Source organism: Crinia signifera, chromosome 2 (assembly GCF_055691185.1).
Source record: "Crinia signifera chromosome 2, ASM5569118v1, whole genome shotgun sequence".
Taxonomy (NCBI): Eukaryota; Metazoa; Chordata; class Amphibia; order Anura; family Myobatrachidae; genus Crinia; species Crinia signifera.
In genome coordinates this window covers 168,531,841-168,547,703 of record NC_139218.1, presented here as the reverse complement: position 1 = coordinate 168,547,703, position 15,863 = coordinate 168,531,841, and the positions used below count along the sequence as shown (strand labels likewise).

The window sequence follows — 15,863 nt, the reverse complement described above, 5'->3', positions numbered from 1 at the left end:
TTGGGATCACCCGTGCATGTCCGGCACCCCCGAGTTTCCCCGGGGGCACAGTGCAGCCTCGGACTTCAGGCAGCCAGCCAGTCAGCGTCTGACCAAGTGTTTCTCCGTCTCACCAGCAGGCACTTTCCAGCCCCCGGCATGGGAATGGGTACTCCACTGAGCTTTTCGAAAGACTCCCTTAGAGGCTGAGGCCCCCTCGGAAGAGCAATCTACTCGGTCCCAGTGTTTCTCCGCTCCCAGGGTTAAGATACTAGGCTGAGCTTTTCGCGGTCTCCCCATCAGAGGCTGCAATCCTCTGGAACAGGAGCCATCTACTCAGTCCCAGCCTTTCTCCGCTCCCTGGGAATGGATACTAGACTGAGCTTTTCGCTGTCTCATCCTTCGGGGGCCACGAACCCCATCAAGAGAGTCAAACTACTAGGCCCAGTGTTTCTCCCCCCCTCCTACCAGTGGGTTTACGGAGCCTCCTACCACTGGCAGAGGTGAAGATACTTAGTGAGACTTTTCACTACTCCCGGGAAAAAAAACAGAGGGGTCCCACACCCTCCGCCCATCAGAGCAGCTACTCAGTCCCACCTTTCTCTATTCTCTGCCAGAGGCCAGTCCATACCAACTGATAAGAACAGATACTACACTTGATCTTAGCCAAAAGGCCGAGAAGCGATGTACGCTACGGCTTCAGTACCTGATCTGAAAGATCCACTCCGCCCATGTACCTATTGTAATCCAGGATACAATTAGGTTTTGAGGTGTGGGTACTGGTACCTCGTACAGGGACGGAGGTGGTACTGTCTCCGTGAATTGTTGTCAGTATAAGGACATCCCTCTTGTCCTTATATTTGACCAACAACATATTTTCGGTGCATATTCCCCTGCTTTCACCCCTTCTCATTACTTGGGCAATGTGCGTTTTTGGGAGGCCTCTTTGGTTCTTGCGCACAGTACCGCAAGCTGCTGTACCTCTTGAAAGAAGGGCCTTAAACAGGGGGATGCTGGTGTAAAAGTTATCCACATAGAGGTGATAACCTTTATCCAGGAAGGGGTGCACTAAATCCCAGACAATTTTTCCACTAACACCTACGAGGGAGGGGGGGCATTCTGGCGGTTCAATTCTTGAATCCTTCCCTTCATATACCCTAAACCTGTGAGTGTACCCTGAGGTGCTTTCACACAGCTTATACATTTTTATGCCATACCTTGCCCTCTTACTGGGAAGGTACTGGCGGAATTTAACCCTTCCTTTAAAATGTATAAGGGACTCGTCTATGCAAATGAATTTATCTGGGATGTACATGTCTTCAAATTTGGCACTGAAATGATCAATGACCGGCCTGACTTTGAATAGCCGGTCAAAGGTGGGATCATCTCTGGGTGGGCACTGTGCATTATCGTTGTAATGCAAAAATTTAAGGATCGTCCCAAATCGAGCCCGGGGCATGGCCATACGGTAAAATGGGGTGCTGTACAGAACATCTGTACTCCAATATTGCCTAATTTCTGGCTTTTTTACTATGCCCATATGAAACACCAGACCCCAAAACGTCATCATCTCTACTGCATCTACAGGGGTCCACCTAGCAAATGATGACGTGGGGCTTTGAGCAATAAACTGCTGGGCATATAAATTAGTTTGGTCCTCCATTAAATTTATAAAATCATCAGAGAAAAATAATTTGAAAAAGTCAATTTCTCTGAGACCTGTGGAATCAAATTGGATTCCTGGCATGGCCAAAAACTCAGGAACCTGGGGCTCAAAATTGTCTGGTGGTGGGGTCCATACGAGATCAATTATTGGGGGGGGGGTCTCAGCTGCTCTACGGGGACGTCTTTGAGGGGGTCCCTCATCACCAGAGGAGGAAGAGGAGCTTAAGGCGAATCCTTCAAATTCCCCGCTTGCATCACTGGCTGTGTCAGAGTCAGAAGCAAGCATGGCATATGCCTCCTCTGCTGAATACATTCTTCTGGATGACTGGGATGACATTTGGGATGACATTTGGGATGCCATTTTTATTTTTGTGTTACTGGTAGTGAAATGTTTCAACACGTGTATAGTGTAGGGGGGGGTACAAACTTTATTTCAACCCGGGGGGTATGTAGTGTGTAGTGTGTATGTAGTGCAGAAAAAAAAAATACTTTATACAAAAAAAAAAAATTGAAGGGGTTAAAAAAAAAAAAAATTGAAGGGGTTAAAAAAAAAAAATTGAAGGGGTTAAAAAAAAAAAGGTCCTGCGCCAATTGAGCACAGATGTTGGTCAGTAACGTCTGTCACTGAACAGCGCTCAAAGGCAACAGGAATTTGATCAAAAAAAAAAAAAATAGATCAACCCTGTGCCGAAAAAGCTGATCAGTGATGTACGTCACTGATCAGCGCACAGTGGCCACAGGACACCCACAAAATCACAGTGTGTGTAAAAAAAAAATTTAAAAAAGACCCCACAAAAAAAAAAAAAGGTGATCAGTGATGCGACACTGATTACCAGTGAGGGGCAGCAGGTGCACAACCTTTGGTGCAACTGACAGTGCAACTGGCAGCAGCTGACAGGTATATATAAAAAAAAAAAAACCTCTGCACCCCCAAAAAGTTGCTGATCACCTCAGATATAGTGATCAGCACAAAAGGCGGGGGCAGCAGACACAAAATTTAGCACTCTCTGTCACTATCTCTCACTATCTCTCACTATCTCTCACTATCTCTCACTATCTATCACTATCTATCACTATCTATCACTCTAGGACACTAAAAAACCTGCACCCCCAAAAAGGGGGGGTAGCAGACACAAAATATACACTCTCTATCACTCTCTGTCACTATCTCTCTCTATCTCTCTATCTCTCACTATCTACCACTATCTATCACTCTATGACACTGCAGCAGCAGCACTATATATATATATATAAAAAACCCCTGCACCCCCAAAAAGGGGGGCTAGCAGACACAAAATATAGCTCTCTCTGTCACTATCTCTCTATCTCTCTCTATCTCTCTCTCTATCTCTCTATCACACTGCAGCAGCAGCAGGAAGTCCCAAGAAGTCAGATCCAGGAAGCGTCCAGCACGCTACAAGCAGTGATCAGGTAATCAGGTAAGGTATTTGCAAGGATCAGGTAAGTATTAGCAAGGATCAGGTCAGTATCACGGCAGATAGGCACGGTGACCGCTCTGCACGCTACTCCAGACCGGAATGGCGTCTGCAGCGCAGTCACCGTTAGTTTAAATGTCGCGCCTTGGCTGTGATTGGCTGTCGGTCCGACGGACCAATCACAGCCTTGGGGGCAGGTGGGGTGAGGGTGGGGTGAGGTGTCATCGTCACCGATGACCCCCTCATGCCCCCTGACGCCCGGCGGTGATTGACACCTGTGTTACCGAGCGTCTGATTCGCTGGTAACACAGGAAAACGCTGTGAATGGCTGTTCACACTGAACAGCCAATCACAGCGATCGCCGACGGGGGGGCGGCATCGCAGCCCCCCCTGGGCATGCAGGGACATGTCTGCTGTCAGGGACAGCAGACATCGTCCCTCTGTCACTGCGTCTCTAGACGCAGTGACAGTTTAAAGTCATGACGTACATTTATGCCATGTGTCGGGAAGTACATCCCGGCCATGACGTAAATGTACGTCAAATGTCGGGAAGGGGTTAATTATAATTAGTCCTTTGGTGCCATCTACTGGTGGTTACTTGTATTGCATTTCTATTTGGTGCATTCAAGTCAGAAAGGACTTGTTCGCACAGTCAAGTTCTTTATCAAGAATATTGCTCAGATGTACTGGTGCGCCTGGGTAGGTGTGTCCTGTGCAAAAGTGTGGTAGAGTTAAGTTACTCATATACCACCCTCAGATATTTTTTAGTTCTGATGGATTTGCACTTGATAGATGGACACTGCCTTTCTCACCCTGGGTATTGTATTATTTCTAACACCTGGGAGGTTCTGCTGGCGCACTGTTACACTAATATCACATTATTTACAATATATTTAGGCTAACAAAACATTTCAATTGGATACACAAGCCAACACATGTGTTTCACTGACTGACTCATGTTTATCAAGGCCAACCTGAGTGTCCCAGCTGGGTTATATTTATTTGTATCAGCCCACCAATGGAGGTCCTGTTTTGATGTCACATGTGTCTTGCGGCCAATCACAAGTCTTATATGGTTACTAGGTTACCACCTGCGTCTAATATACTGTAATGAGAGGCTGCTACTTCCTGGTCATGTGATCGGGTACACTGGGGTTTTGGTCAGGAAAAGGCTGACAAAGACAGAAAAAACGCTTTTTGGGCGCACTCCTTTTTAAATTTGACAGAATTAAGTAATTATTTTAAAACATAGCTTTTATTGAAGACTTTTATTAAAATAAATGGCACTTTAAGGTAAAAAAGAATTGATTCTTTTAGATTTAGTTGGTATGTAGTGTGATCTTTAAACTATAATTGTTAAGGAATAAAAATTATATTATATCACACGTTAATTTGTCATTTGTGCACTGTATTCTCAAAGGTACGATTACCAGTGATCATAGGCAGAAAAATGTTTCAGTTCCCCATAGGAATTAACATAATCTTGTGCTGGTATTGCACAGTAGGTATACCAGAATGGTTACCATACAAAAAGGCCTCGGATATAAGTGGTCTCCAAAGAGAAGCTCAATCTGGCAGTCATATACACAGCAATTGAATTGAAGTAGCGGTTCACCTCCCTTGTGTTTATATTGTCACACCTGGTCTTCCCCAGGGGTCACCCACCTAGGTACTGTCCTGGCCCTCCACTGCTTGGCTTCCAAGTTCGGAGAGGGTTTGGGCAATCCAGCGGGGTATGGTGGCAATATATCTGGGTTAATTCGGTGTACTTCAATCTATCGAGGCTGTTGGACTACAGATAGAGATGGCGCAACCGGCTTGACCAATGGGTTTGGGAGAGGCAAACTAATTAAGCAAAAACAGTCAAAATCACAAAAAAATATATAAATATATATGTGTGTTTCGGTATTGTGGCACACTGTAGATGCGAGAGCCAAAGTATATATCTATATATAGGTTATGCGTTGGATGGGTTTAAAGGCTTACAGCTGTCATAAGGCACGGTAGATCATGTATGAAATAGAAATCACGCAAGGTCACAAGAAATGCTAACACACAGGTATATCTATGAAAATTATGGCAGATTAAAGATAGAAAAGGCCTTTAGAAATTTATAGCAAACTGAGGCTAGATAGACCAGTGTGTACGCACTGTTGCACAGTTGATTGAGCAGATAATTTGTACCTGTCAGGTAATGAGCCTGGAATGGTAAAGTCTACACATATAGCATTAGTTGACACAGTGAGATCCACCTGTGTGGGTGATATTGGAAGTGAGTGCTTGGATCAATTGCTCCAGATGCAAAGTGTCAGAATAACACATGATTTGGACATGGTTGACACAAAGTTACTTGTTCCCTGTCAGAAAGCACTCTTTTGGAATTTTGACACGCAGAGTGTGGACACAAGGTTGCTTATTTAGCTGCACATTGGGACAATTGGGGGTACCGTGGGTACAGAATCAGCTTACTAGCTGCAAGTGAAATGGACACTAAGTTGTGTTGGTTGACACAGTGTGTGTTGACACACTGTGCATGAATATCCAGAAAACGACCCAGGGTGGATAGTGTAGGAACTATCTTGGTTGGGCACACTTTGGGGTGATTTCCACAATTTAGCAAAGTGGGAGCACTTCCCACCTGCACATTGCAGTGGGAGATGCGCCCATGTACCTGCTGCCGCTGCCGGTTGCTGTCAGAGGAGTGAGGCTGGAGGGGAACTGGCTGGCGGAGCTGTGGACACGTGTTTCGCCTATGGGGCTTCTTCCCGCGGTGCCATTTTGGAAAAGGGCAGATGCCCTGACTTTATTCTCCCATGTTTTTGATTGACAGACCGTTTGGCCAATGGAGTGTGTATGAAAGCAGACGTTTTGCTATATTCGGCTTTTACGTCTGATTGTTCATTGATACATTTAATGTACATTTTCTTAACTCCAAAGTGGTTAGTGTATCATTCTTTCTTCCTCGTTTGTTTTGTCATTGTAGTAGTATTGGTGTAAATATAGTTTTGATACTTATGTGACCGTAGGTTAATCCTGAAGTCTACGATCCATTGATAGGTATTGGCTGCGTGCCTGGTATAATGTTACCCAGACCTGAAAGGGGATTAATGGTGGCTAGGGGGATGTTATTAGGGACATGAGGGGCTATTTAATAAGGATTTACGTTTTGTTTGATGATATGTGTTTTACTGATTACGGCAGTGATTTTGTCTGATTGCGACAATACTGCGAGTTAGTTGTGGAATTACTGGTTAAGGAATTAGTGAAATAAAAAGGGACAAACAAGTGTGAGAAAAATCATGGGTGATACTGGATGAAGCATGCAAACAAGTGAGGGTGAGTGCAAAATAATGGTGACAGTGACATAACGTGGGTGACATGGTAGTGCATCCCAATTACTTAGGGGTGAAGGAATTTCACTAAAGGCGACCGTGTTCAGGCTATGTGTGGATATGCCTGATTGAGCAACGTGGGTGATAAATTATTACGATGTGTGAAACATCGTGACTGGTGGTAAAAGTGATGTGATGCTTGGATTAATTGGTTGGTTTGGTGCATCATGATTTTCAAGTGGTTCTTGAGGAGAAACTATTATTGGTGGTAATATAGTGTTAATGAGGTGAGGGATGGTACCTTGTGGTTGGTAATAGGTGGGACATTGGGTGGTTATATTATTAAGTGGTCCCACATGTCATTCTTTGGGGTTTAAGTTATTTTGGGGGGAATTATTGTTATCAGTTTTTTTATTTATATTTTATAGTTTTTATTATTGTTGTTTTTATAATTTTTATTATTATTCTTATTATTTTAAAATCTCAATATTTCATGTCCTTATTCAGTCCATTTTGGTTTGAATTTTTATATTGTTTTTTCATTTTACTTTTATCTTGTTTAATGTTTCTTTTTTTATTTTTATTTCAGAAAGGCTCCATACTTTATGTCCTCGTTCAGACCCCTGGGGGTCAGGGAACCCAGGTTGAAGATCCATTTGCTCTCTTTTTGAAGGAGCATTTGGTTCAGATCCCCTCCACAGAGTCCTAGCTGTATTTGTTCCAGACCGCAGATCTGAAAACCTGTCGGTTTTCCTGCATGTGCTTTGAGAAAATGTCTGGCTACTGTAGTGAGTTTTTTTCATTTTTGTGATGTCAGCAGGGGCATTGCGGATGTTGCCAAGATGTTCTAAGGCCCGCTGTTTGAGCATCCTGGAGGTCATGCCTATATACTTCATATTGCACTGACAGGTTATGCAATAAATGACATTCTTGCTCCTGCAATTGAAGAATTCTTTTATCTGGATGGTTTTGTCATACTTGTCTGTTATTGATGTAGTTCTGTTGATGTATGGGCATATTTTGCAGCCTCCACATGGATGAGTGCCTTTGGGAAGCGCAGATTTGGTTGTTGTATTGGAGAAGTGACTATGCACCAGTTGGTCCTTTAGACTTGGGGCACGTCTCCAGCTCATGTCTACCTGTGGTCTCAGTTTGGCGGCAAGATCGCTGTCACTGAGAATGATGGGCCACCGGTTTTGTACAATATTCTTAATTTCTCTCCACTCAGAACAGTAATTGCCAACGAAACGGATGGTGTTTTCCGTTGATTTGGAGGGGGCTCCTTTCTCTTGAAACAGTATCTTGGACCGATTTGTGGTCATCACCATCTTTTCTGCTTTTTTAATTGATCTACTGGAGTAGCCTCTTTCCCTCAGTCTCTTAGTCAGATCTTTGCAGTTGGATTTGAAGGTTTCATCATTCGAACAGTTCCTCCGGATTCTTAAGAATTCTCCTTTTGGTATATTAGCGACTGTGGGTGGAAAATGTGCGCTAGTTTGGTGGAGGAGACTTTTTGTGGCGATTGATTTTCGAAAAAGCTCTGTTTCGATGATGTTATGGGCCCCTCTGTAAATTTTGAGGTCTAGGAAAGAAATGCTGGTCCGATCATGGGTGTAGGTCAATCTCAGGTTAAGTGTGTTAGTATTCAAGTAATTTAGAAATTCTTGGAGTTGTTGTTCATCGCCTCGCCATATCATAAAGATGTCGTCTATATAGCGCATCCATGTTGTTATACACTTTTCGTAGACATGATTAGTTTCATTGAAGACTACCTCATGCTCCCACCATCCAAGGAAGAGGTTGGCATATGTGGGGGCACAAGCTGCCCCCATTGCTGTTCCCCTCCCCTGGATGTAGTAGCGGTTGTTGAAGGTGAAGTAATTTCTATGCAGGACAAAGTTTAGTAGATCCATTAGGAACAGTTGGAAGTCGCCGATGATGTCCATTTCGAGAAAATATTTGACCGCCTTCATACCTAGGTCATGTCTGATGCAGGTGTATAGTGCTTCTACATCCATGCTGACAAGTATCTCATTTTCTTCAAGGTAGACATCGTTTAGTTTTTTCAGCACGTCTGCAGTGTCCTGGGTGTAGGACGGCAGTGCTGTAACGTATTGTCTGAGATGTGTGTCCAGGAACACGCAGGCTTTTTCTATCAAGGCCCCATTTCCAGATACTATGGGGCGTCCGGGGGGTTCATTTAGATTTTTGTGAACTTTGGGTAGTAAATAGAAAGTTGCTACCTGAGGATTTGGAGTTTGAAGAGATTGATACTCAGTTTTTGTGATAATGTTGTTTTTTAGTGCTTCGTCGATGAGGCGATTATATGCCGTCTGAAAATTCGAGGTTGGATTAAACATTGTTTTAGTGTAACAGGTTGTGTCATCCAGCTGTCTGTTGGCTTCCTGTAGATACAGGTGCTGGGGCCATATAACAATGTTACCTCCTTTATCTGAAGGTTTAACTTGAACATCTCTCCATTCTCTTATTTCTTGGATTGCCTTTCTTTCTTCTTTGTTGGTATTACCTATGTGTTTGTGATATTTCCTTTTTTTGTGTAGTTGATCTAAGTCTTGTGAGACCATGTTGGTGAAGACAGCTGGATGACACAACCTGTTACACTAAAACAATGTTTAATCCAACCTCGAATTTTCAGACGGCATATAATCGCCTCATCGACGAAGCACTAAAAAACAACATTATCACAAAAACTGAGTATCAATTTCTTCAAACTCCAAATCCTCGGGTAGCAACTTTCTATTTACTACCCAAAGTTCACAAAAATCTCAATGAACCCCCCAGACGCCCCATAGTATCTGGAAATGGGGCCTTGATAGAAAAAGCCTGCGTGTTCCTGGACACACATCTCAGACAATACGTTACAGCACTGCCGTCCTACACCCAGGACACTGCAGACATGCTGAAAAAACTAAACGATGTCTACCTTGAAGAAAATGAGATACTTGTCAGCATGGATGTAGAAGCACTATACACCTGCATCAGACATGACCTAGGTATGAAGGTGGTCAAATATTTTCTCGAAATGGACATCATCGGCGACTTCCAACTGTTCCTAATGGATCTACTAAACTTTGTCCTGCATAGAAATTACTTCACCTTCAACAACCGCTACTACATCCAGGGAGGGGAACAGCAATGGGGGCAGCTTGTGCCCCCACATATGCCAACCTCTTCCTTGGATGGTGGGAGCGCGAGGTAGTCTTCAATGAAACTAATCATGTCTACGAAAAGTGTATAACAACATGGATGCGCTATATAGACGACATCTTTATGATATGGCGAGGCGATGAACAACAACTCCAAGAATTTCTAAATTACTTGAATACTAACACACTTAACCTGAGATTGACCTACACCCATGATCGGACCAGCATTTCTTTCCTAGACCTCAAAATTTACAGAGGGGCCCATAACATCATCGAAACAGAGCTTTTTCGAAAATCAACCGCCACAAACAGTCTCCTCCACCAAACTAGCGCACATTTTCCACCCACAGTCGCTAATATACCAAAAGGAGAATTCTTAAGAATCCGGAGAAACTGTTCGAATGATGAAACCTTCAAATCCAACTGCAAAGATCTGACTAAGAGACTGAGGGAAAGAGGCTACTCCAGTAGATCAATTAAAAAAGCAGAAAAGATGGTGATGACCACAAATCGGTCCAAGATACTGTTTCAAGAGAAAGGAGCCCCCTCCAAATCAACGGAAAACACCATCCGTTTCGTTGGCAATTACTGTTCTGAGTGGAGAGAAATTAAGAATATTGTACAAAACCGGTGGCCCATCATTCTCAGTGACAGCGATCTCGCCGCCAAACTGAGACCAGTCACTTCTCCAATACAACAACCAAATCCGCGCTTCCCAAAGGCACTCATCCATGTGGAGGCTGCAAAATATGCCCATACATCAACAGAACTACATCAATAACAGACAAGTATGACAAAACCATCCAGATAAAAGAATTCTTCAATTGCAGGAGCAAGAATGTAATTTATTGCATAACCTGTCAGTGCAATATGAAGTATATAGGCATGACCTCCAGGATGCTCAAACAGCGGGCCTTAGAACATCTTGGCAACATCCGCAATGCCCCTGCTGACATCACCAAAATGAAAAAACTCACTACAGTAGCCAGATATTTTCTCAAAGCACATGCAGGAAAACCGACAGGTTTTCAGATCTGCGGTCTGGAACAAATACAGCTAGAACTCCGTGGAGGGGATCTGAACCAAATGCTCCTTCAAAAAGAGAGCAAATGGATCTTCAACCTGGGTTCCCTGACCCCCAGGGGTCTGAACGAGGACATAAAGTATGGAGCCTTTCTGAAATAAAAATGAAAAAAGAAACATTAAACAAGATAAAAGTAAAATGAAAAAAACAATATAAAAATTCAAACCAAAATGGACTGAATAAGGACATGAAATATTGAGATTTTAAAATACTAAGAATAATAATAAAAATTATAAAAACAACAATTTTGTTTTGTTTAACATTTTTATTAACGATATTGGGATAGGGTTACTCAGCAATGTATCCATCTTTGCGGACGATACAAAACTTAGCAAAGTCATCAAATCACCAGAAGATGTCACCATGCTTCAAAATGATCTTGCAATTCTAGATGAGTGGGCAAAAAAATGGAAGAATGAGGTTCAATGTAGATAAATGTAAGGTTATGCACCTTGGGAGACACAACCAGTGTGCAAGTTACAACCTTAGCGGAGAGGAACTGGGTAATTCCATACTTGAAAAGGATCTAGGAGTCCAAATAGACAGCAATCTAGGATGTAGTGCCCATTGTAATGTAGCTACAAAAAAGGCCAACAAAATTCTGGCATGTATTAAGAGGGGAATGGAAACTAGGGACTCAAGGGTAATTATGCCACTATATAAAGCATTGGTGAGACCTCACCTAGAGTACGGAGTACAGTTCTGGGCCCCACACTATAAAAAGGACATCATAGAATTAGAAAAAGTCCAAAGGCGAGCAACAAAGCTTATTAGGGGAATGGAGAATTTAAGCTACGGGGAGAGATTAAGCAATTTGGGACTATTTACATTAGAAAAGAAACGTTTAAGGGGGGACATGCTCAACATGTACAAGTATATCAAGGGCCAATATAAGGAACTGTCACACACCCTATTTTCTACTAGAAAGGAATCTAGGACGCGAGGGCATGAGTATAGATTAGAAGAAAAAAGATTTCATTCAGCTAGTAGAAAGAATTTCTTTACAGTCAGAACAGTCAAACTCTGGAACTCTCTTCCCAGAGAGGTGGTAACGGCTGGCTCATTAAATGCGTTCAAGGCAAAGTTGGACAAACATTTACTGGAGAAAAACATCCATGGGTACAAATAAGAAATATAATTTGTCTGTAAAATACCAGAACCAACCAAATCAGCAATGGATATCTATACCAGGTTGAACTAGATGGACGCAAGTCTTTTTTCAGCCTTACCTACTATGTAACTATGTAACAATAATAAAAACTATAAAAAATAAAAATAAAAAAATATAAATAAATAAACTGATAACAATAATTCCCCCCAAAATAACTTAAACCCCAAAGAATGACATGTGGGACCACTTAATAATATAACCACCCAATGTCCCACCTATTACCAACCACAAGGTACCATCCCTCACCTCATTAACACTATATTACCACCAATAATAGTTTCTCCTCAAGAACCACTTGAAAATCATGATGCACCAAACCAACCAATTAATCCAAGCATCACATCACTTTTACCACCAGTCACGATGTTTCACACATCGTAATAATTTATCACCCACGTTGCTCAATCAGGCATATCCACACATAGCCTTTTTATTTCACTAATTCCTTAACCAGTAATTCCACAACTAACTCGCAGTATTGTCGCAATCAGACAAAATCACTGCCATAATCAGTAAAACACATATCATCAAACAAAACGTAAATCCTTATTAAATAGCCCCTCGTGTCCCTAATAACATCCCCCTAGCCACCATTAATCCCTTTTCAGGTCTGGGTAACATTATACCAGGCATGCAGCCAATACCTATCAATAAGTCGTAGACTTCAGGATTAACCTACGGTCACATAAGTATCAAAACTATATTTACACCAATACTACTACAATGACAAAACAAACGAGGAAGAAAGAATGATACACTAACCACTTTGGAGTTAAGAAAATGTACATTAAATGTATCAATGAACAATCAGACGTAAAAGCCGAATATAGCAAAACGTCTGCTTTCATACACACTCCATTGGCCAAACGGTCTGTCAATCAAAAACATGGGAGAATAAAGTCAGGGCATCTGCCCTTTTCCAAAATGGCACCGCAGGAAGAAGCCCCATAGGCGAAACACGTGTCCACAGCTCCGCCAGCCAGTTCCCCTCCAGCCTCACTCCTCTGACAGCAACCGGCAGCCAAACGGGTCCCAGCCGCCGCTTCACCCACTCCCGGCCAGCCAAGTCTGTACCCGGATAACTATCATCAGCGGGTCCGGCTCCCCGTCTCAACGTCTATCCGCAGCACAGGGAAACAGCCTCCGCCAATCCGGCGCTCCATCTCTCCGGCTCACACAGAAGCTCCTGACGCGCTGAATCTCGCCGTCAGCCGCTAACCCAGGCAGCGGCAGCAGGTACATGGGCGCATCTCCCACTGCAATGTGCAGGTGGGAAGTGCTCCCACTTTGCTAAATTGTGGAAATCACCCCAAAGTGTGCCCAACCAAGATAGTTCCTACACTATCCACCCTGGGTCGTTTTCTGGATATTCATGCATAGTGTGTCAACACACACTGTGTCAACCAACACAACTTAGTGTCCATTTCACTTGCAGCTAGTAAGCTGATTCTGTACCCACGGTACCCCCAATTGTCCCAATGTGCAGCTAAATAAGCAACCTTGTGTCCACACTCTGCGTGTCAAAATTCCAAAAGAGTGCTTTCTGACAGGGAACAAGTAACTTTGTGTCAACCATGTCCAAATCATGTGTTATTCTGACACTTTGCATCTGGAGCAATTGATCCAAGCACTCACTTCCAATATCACCCACACAGGTGGATCTCACTGTGTCAACTAATGCTATATGTGTAGACTTTACCATTCCAGGCTCATTACCTGACAGGTACAAATTATCTGCTCAATCAACTGTGCAACAGTGCGTACACACTGGTCTATCTAGCCTCAGTTTGCTATAAATTTCTAAAGGCCTTTTCTATCTTTAATCTGCCATAATTTTCATAGATATACCTGTGTGTTAGCATTTCTTGTGACCTTGCGTGATTTCTATTTCATACATGATCTACGGTGCCTTATGACAGCTGTAAGCCTTTAAACCCATCCAACGCATAACCTATATATAGATATATACTTTGGCTCTCGCATCTACAGTGTGCCACAATACCGAAACACACATATATATTTATATATTTTTTTGTGATTTTGACTGTTTTTGCTTAATTAGTTTGCCTCTCCCAAACCCATTGGTCAAGCCGGTTGCGCCATCTCTATCTGTAGTCCAACAGCCTCGATAGATTGAAGTACACCGAATTAACCCAGATATATTGCCACCATACCCCGCTGGATTGCCCAAACCCTCTCCGAACTTGGAAGCCAAGCAGTGGAGGGCCAGGACAGTACCTAGGTGGGTGACCCCTGGGGAAGACCAGGTGTGGCAATATAAACACAAGGGAGGTGAACCGCTACTTCAATTCAATTGCTGTGTATATGACTGCCAGATTGAGCTTCTCTTTGGAGACCACTTATATCCGAGGCCTTTTTGTATGGTAACCATTCTGGTATACCTACTGTGCAATACCAGCACAAGATTATGTTAATTCCTATGGGGAACTGAATCATTTTTCTGCCTATGATCACTGGTAATCGTACCTTTGAGAATACAGTGCACAAATGACAAATTAACGTGTGATATAATATAATTTTTATTCCTTAACAATTATAGTTTAAGGATCACTCTACATACCAACTAAATCTAAAAGAATCAATTCTTTTTTACCTTAAAGTGCCATTTATTTTAATAAAAGTCTTCAATAAAAGCTATGTTTTAAAATAATTACTTAATTCTGTCAAATTTAAAAAGGAGGGCGCCCAAAAAGCGTTTTTTCTGTCTTTGTCAGCCTTTTCCTGACCAAAACCCCAGTGTACTAGCATTGAATTTAAACGCAGGGCGCACCGCCAACCCTACAACTACAAAAAAATTTTTTTCCCTCTAAGTACAGTAGTTTCTATTAGTTGGTTATATATCAAAAACAAATTATTTGTCCAGTCTGTGCGGATCTACACACCCTTGTTCATGTGATCGGGTATCAGCCCACCAATGGAGGTCCTGTTTTGATGTCACATGTGTCTTGCGGCCAATCACAAGTCTTATATGGTTACTAGGTTACCACTTGCGTCTAACATACTATAATGAGAGGCTGCTACTTCCTGGTCACGTGATCGGGCCTTTGCGTCACGTGGTCGGCCTCCCGTACCACGTGATGCCGACCCGGGTTTAGTGTATTGTATCTGGAAGCTACTGCTTCCTGACCATGTGATCGGGCGTCCGCATCACGTGGTCGGCGTCCCGTACCACGTGATCGGCGTCCCGTGTCACGCGACCTGCCTTTCAGTGAGTGTACTCGGGCTGGCAGAGTCACGTGATCGCCCGACGTCATCCTGCATCCCCTCTGTGCATGGTGCGGTCATGTGGTGTGTCACATGGCCGCATTTGCACCAATCGCTGCGGCTGGACATTCTCCAACCAGGAAGTCCCTTGTATACAATATCCTACAGCCCCTACCCCGGAATCGGCATGCTGTATAATGATAAATGTACAATCTTCGAAAATAATGATCTATTGTGAATTAAATTATATCATTTTACATTCACTATCTAATGCTTCCTTTATTATGCTGATGAACCGGAATGTCTGTGACTTCCTTAGAAGTATCTGTGTTAGTTAATAATAAGGGATAAGCAATAAGATATATGACTAAGTCATTCTCTATTATTAATTTGATCTTGATATTATGGTGATAAAAGATGAATTATTTACTTAATGACAGTGATAGTGGGATCCAGTGCTTGGTGACGTGGAAAGTAAAAACTAAGAATAAGGGTTATTTTGAACCAAGAATTGAGTATGTGAATTACTCATTGTTGTGTTAGTTTATATATGTGTTTATGGTAATTGTGTAATGAAATATTAATAATTCAAAGAGTGTGATATGAGTGATGGTGTGTGAGGATTAATCCATCAAAATGAAAATGTATATGATAGATGGGGAAGTGTTCAGTGGTGCCTCTGCAAAAAATGGTGCAAAAATAATAACTCAAATATAATTGGTGTTGGTGCTTCAACTAGATGAGGGAGAGAGGGAGGGGAGATTTTTGGGGTGATGGGACGGATGGAGGGGAGGAAGGGAATTT

General features: G+C 42.7%; 3 pseudogenes; 1 reads left to right on the top strand and 2 right to left on the bottom strand.

Annotated features, from left to right (window-relative positions):
- Positions 1-529: 529 nt before the first annotated feature.
- LOC146060855 (U2 spliceosomal RNA) lies at positions 530-665 on the bottom strand (annotated as a pseudogene).
- Positions 666-4,708: 4,043 nt separating this feature from the next.
- Positions 4,709-4,827, bottom strand: LOC146060932 (5S ribosomal RNA; annotated as a pseudogene).
- Positions 4,828-13,994: 9,167 nt separating this feature from the next.
- LOC146060792 (5S ribosomal RNA) lies at positions 13,995-14,113 on the top strand (annotated as a pseudogene).
- The last annotated feature ends 1,750 nt before the right edge of the window (positions 14,114-15,863 follow it).